This window comes from Sus scrofa, chromosome 3 (assembly GCF_054392235.1).
Source record: "Sus scrofa isolate SSC_HxYL_T2T_F1_AM1 chromosome 3, Sscrofa_HxYL_maternal_Yorkshire_Landrace_v2.0, whole genome shotgun sequence".
Lineage (NCBI taxonomy): Eukaryota > Metazoa > Chordata > Mammalia > Artiodactyla > Suidae > Sus > Sus scrofa.
In genome coordinates, this window is record NC_139385.1 from 23187440 (window position 1) to 23193020 (window position 5581).

A 5581-nucleotide genomic window follows, 5' to 3' on the forward strand; every position below is an offset into this window, starting at 1 on the left:
ATCTGTTGGGGGAAAATACTGCTTTCCCCAATTTTTCCCCATTTTTCTAATGAAAACTAAAGTTATTGATGTTTTGGGATCCACGCCCCCATTTTTTAAAAAAGAGTAACTTTTAAAAATATCTTCTCGAATTTTGTGAACACTTTCTACTTATAAATATGTTAATCCATAGTAATCCATAGTAATCACATGAAAATGCTTTGTAGGGTGCTATTCATTGTCTTTCTCAGAGATCCCATTCAACAAGCTCAAAGATTGCACAATAGAGTGGATTTCTATTCCTTATACCTAATGTTCCTTAGGGGATAAAATGCTGTATTCCTCTAGATTCTGTTATTGGATCTCTTGCCATCTATCTGCATAATTTTGACAGTCAGAATTCTTAAGTCATGAGAAGGGCTGGATCCAGCTGCTTTAAGCAGATAATGAGTTCATTAAAATGCTATTGTGGGCTGGGACTGCTTTGGCTGCCGGAATGGCAGCAGCAGTGATGGTGGCATGGGCCAGAAGTGTGAGGAGAAGGAGGTGGCAGTGGGTGAAGAAGCACTCCCATGGAGCACTTCTGCTGGGGCAAGCCTGTGGGCAAGAAGTGGCGCCCGGTGAAGGTGTACCCCAACGGTGCTGAGGACGAGTTGGCCAAGGCCTTCCCCTGCAAGTTCAAGAGGGAGCTGGTCTGGGCACTGCCTGAGCCAGCACAGGACCCTGAGGCCTCGGCTGTGGGCATAGCAACCTGGGCCAAGCTGGAGTATGGGCTGGTGGCCGAGGCTGAGGCAGCTGAGAAGAGGGACGAAGGGCCCTATAAGATGGAGCACTTCCACTGGGGCAACCCTTCCAAGGACAAGTGCTACTGCGGCTTCATGACCTCCAAGAAGAGCCAGATGCCCCTGGTCATGCTGTTCAAAAATGCCATCATCAAGAACACCCACAAGAAGGGCCAGTGAGGGCACAGGGGGCAGGTGCCTCTCACCCTGGAAGCTGACCCCAAAGCTCAAAGCCTTCTCTCCTCACCGGCCCTCCTGCCACCTCCAGCCCCGGTGAGGACGTGCTCAGGCTGTTTGGGTGCCAGATATCCCACCTCTTATCTGTAGTTAAGAAATAAAACCTTTCAAGTTTCAAAAAAAAAAAGGGGATATTGTGTATTTCACAGAGAGAGTTGGCAATGAAGGCCTGAGGCAAAGCAGCCAGGAGCAATGCCCTAACCACCACATAGAACTAGTCTGGTAATAAACTACAGCCATTCCCACCAAACAGTAGAAACTGTGCTTTGCACTACTGTCAATTTTGGGATGGAAACTAAAGGTCACAGCAACCATTAACAGACCCACTGCTGGGCTGTATTCCAGCATCCATGTTTCTGGTATTATTGGATTATCAGGAAAAAAAAATCTGCTGCTAATGCATCTGCTGATAGTTCACAAGTATCTATTGACTCTTTCTGCAATAATACCATCCCCTGTGATCTATTTGGCTCATGACAAGCTCAACACAGCTTTGTCCTGGAAAACCTGTGAAAATGGGTGGCTAAGTTCTGGCCTATGAGATGTGAGAAGTGATGCTTGCTGCTCCATTTCAATGCCTCTAGGAAGAAATATTTACTTTCTGTCCTTCCATTTTTCCTTCTTAATGACTAGAAGTTGTTAAATAGAGAAGCTTCCTTAGAGTCAACAGAAAAACAGCCTACAGAAGTGGGAAGACAACACTTTCTTCCACTTCTAACTGCCAGAAATCAAGAGTGCATACAGTTCTGGAATGTTTTTTATCCCTAAACTCTAGCTTCAACAGTTTGGGAAAAAAACACAATTTGGAAAAAAGAAAAGCACCCTAGAATAAAGGTGGAATGGAAGAGAGTCAATCTGTAGCTTCCTCATAATGGACACTTGTCACAGTCTATGCCCTAGGGCAATGCATTGGAAGCTGAGAAACTAATAATTTTCACTTATATTATACTTTGGAATTTCTTAAATTATGAAAAAATATTAAATGGTGGGATAAAAGTATCTCAACTACTCCTCCTAAGCAATTTTCCCACATCTGAATCTGTAATCAACATTAAACTTCTGCAAATTCTTAAATTTAGCCCCACATTTCTCTTCTATAATCTTTATCAATATATCCAATTAGCAATAAAAAGTTGACCTATACATGTTATTGACACTCCAAATTCTGTATCACTGCAATGTTTATCATTAACACTTTGCTTAGAACACAGCAGTCATAAGTATTATTTATGACATGAGTGAGCAGATATTGGCAAAAGTTCATTTCCATATTAACATTTTTATTCTATTTTATATTTACTGTTTTTAAAAGACTAAGTGTTTTTAAAGCAAAATACTCTGTTTCCGTAATGATTTGGCCTTGTATTTTTTTAACACGTCAATGATAAAGCAGCTTAAGACATCAAAATACTTTTCACATCTTACAATTATAAATGTGTAATTTTTATTGAATGAGAGATTCTTTAAATTCTATAGTGCTTTACAATTTTCAAAAATTTCACACACAGGACTTCCTATAACCCCATATTGTCTTCACAGGTGAATTCTACCAAACATTTAGTGAAGAGTTAGCACCTCTCCTTCTCAAATATTCCAAAAAATTGCAAATTGGAAGGAATCCCTCCAGACCTATTCAGTGGGGCTACCATTACCCTGATACCAAAACACGACTAAGATATCACACACAAAAAGAAAATTATAGGCCAATATCACTGATGAACAGGGATACAAAAATCCTCAACAAAATGTTATCAAATAGAATCCAATAATACATTTAAAGGATCATATACCAAGATCAGGTGGGATGCAAGGATTTTTCAATATCCATAAATCAATCAATGAGATATACCATAAAACAAATTGAAGAACAAAGTCAGTATGATCATCTCAATAGATTTAGAAAAATATTTTGATAAAAATCAACAACCATTTATGATAAAAATTCTCCAGGAAGTGGGCATAGAGGGAGCATATTTAAACATAACAAAGACCATCCTATGAAAAACTGACAGCTAACACTGTACTCAATGGTGAAAAGCTTAAAGCATTTCCTCTAAGATCAGGAAGAAGACATGGATGCCCACTATCACCACTTTTATTCCACATAGTTTTGGAAGTCCTATCCACAGAAATCCAAAAAGAAAAATAAAGGAAAGTAAGGAGTAAAACTGTCACTCTTTGCGGGTGTTAGGATGTTATACCTAGAAAAGCATAAAGACACTGCTAGAAATGTAGAGCTCATCAGTGAATTTGGTAAACTTGAAGGATGGAAAACTAATATATAGAAATCTTTTGAATTTCTATACAGCAACAACAATCAGAAAGAGAAATTAAGGAAATAACCCCATTTACCATCACATCAAAAATAATATCTAGAAATAAACGTACCTAAGAAGGTTGGACCTGTACTTGGAAAACATTATGATGCTAATTAAATAAATTGAAAACAACACAGACAGATGGAAAAATACACCATGTTCTTGGATTGGAGGAATTAATTCTGATAAAATGACCATACTATTCAAGGCAATGTACAGATTCAATCCATTTCCTATTAAAGTACCACTGGTATTTTTCACAGATCTAGAACTAACTTTTAAATTTGTGTAAACACGAAGGACTCCAAATAGCTGAAACAATCTTGAGAAAGAAGAACAGAGCTGGAGGAATCATACTCTCTACTTCAGACTATACTACAATGCTACAGAAAACATGTCTACATTTTGAAGGATTATTTCTCTTTTTGAGGGGGTGATTTTATTACATGAGTATATAATCAAATTGAGTCCCGCCTTTGAGCTTGAAATCTATATGCTCTTGGTTTAACATAACCAATGTACAAGAAAAATATGGAGCCCAAGATCAAGGTTAATGCGTGTTTCTAGAGAGGGAAATCAACATTTTCATGATTGATAAGTACCGGCACCAGTTTCTGTGTAACCCCAGGTGTTTTATATATATATAGTGTGTGTGCGTGTGTAGTGTGTGTGTATATATATATACATACACATATATACACACACTATACACACATATACATTTCTATGTTCATATATATAAAACAAAGCACTGAAAATTGTGATAGATGTGTGAAGATGTTGGGGACGTGTGAGAAGTTTAAGTACTGTACCTCACTAAAAATAACTTTACATTTTAAATTATTTTGTTAATATATTCTCTCTCTTTAAAGTCCTCTTCTGTGCCTTATGAGGACTGATAACCATTCAGGGTCAAAAGAGGGTCACATTTTGTTCCCTTTTTCTCCTTTTTACATCTTTTTTGCTATTCAGTCTCTCCCTCTTGGCTTACCCTGGGAACTCACTAAATATATAATAATATCAATAATATATTGAGATTACGAGGACACACACATACATTTTAGACACTCTGCATTACAGGTGATGCCTAATTTAACATACATCAAAACTTTATGGTAGAGGTGTTATTATCTTTATTTGTAGATGGATGAGCTGTGTACTAAGAAAACTAACTTGTTAAAAATTTTGTATCTGGGAATTCTTGTCATGGCTCAGTGGGTTAAGAACCCAATTAGTATCCCTGAGGATGCAGGTTCAATCCCTTGCCTTGCTCAGTAGGTTAAGAATCTGGCACGGCCCTGAGCTGTGGTGTAGGCTGGCAACTGCAGTTCCCATTTGAACTCTAGCCTTGGAATTTCCATATGCAGGTGCAGTCCTAAAAAGAAAATAAAAATGTATCTGAAATATGGTCCCAAATTTCTCTGTCATCTATTTTCAGAATGATAATATGTGTAGGGATTAGAAAAGCCTAGAGAGTCCTAGACTTTGCCATAAACATATGATTGTCATTGTTATTGCCCTCACACATTTGAAATACCTTCTTAGATCCTACATTGAAAATTAAAATTGCCTATTTACTTTCCTGTAGACTCTGACTCCTAGAAAGTAAGTACAAGGGGGGGGGGTATGTTTGCTTGTTTATCATTTTAAAATCAAGGCCTTCACAGTGTCAATTTTAGATATTATTAATAACAAATGTTTATTGAATTAATAAATACATTGATGTATAAATAAGATAGCTCAAAAGAGAGAGAATATTAGAAACACTATTGACTCAGCTGATTTGTGACTCCAGAATTTGGGTTTCAATATCAAAATCATTTTATCTTTATGCTTAGTGGGTTGAAAAATCCAGAAGTAAAGGCTGATCATTAAGTGCTCTGGCAATATGAGGCCTAAACATAAATGGTAAGGGATTTTGCTCAAAGTTGTGTGATTGAGAGTTGAAACTACTATTTTACTGTACTTTATCATATTTTTTTTGTCTTTTTTTGCCTTTTCTTGAGCTGCTCCCATGGCATATGGAGGTTCCCGGGCTAGGGGTCTAATTGGACCTGTAGTCACTGGCCTATGCCAGAGCCACAGTAACGCAGGATCCAAGCCGAGTCTGTGACCTACACCACAGCTAATGCCAATGCTGGATCCTTAACCCACTGAGCAGGGCCAAGGGTCAAACCCACGACCCCATGGCTCCAAGTCGGATTTGTTAGCCACTGCACCATGACAGGAACTCCTGTACTTTTTCATATTAAAGTCTCTATTTTC

At 38.0% G+C, this 5581-nt stretch overlaps 1 pseudogene; it reads left to right on the forward strand.

The window, feature by feature from the left end:
- The first annotated feature begins 438 nt into the window (after positions 1-438).
- Positions 439-941, forward strand: LOC100518801 (pro-opiomelanocortin pseudogene; annotated as a pseudogene).
- Positions 942-5581: the final 4640 nt, after the last annotated feature.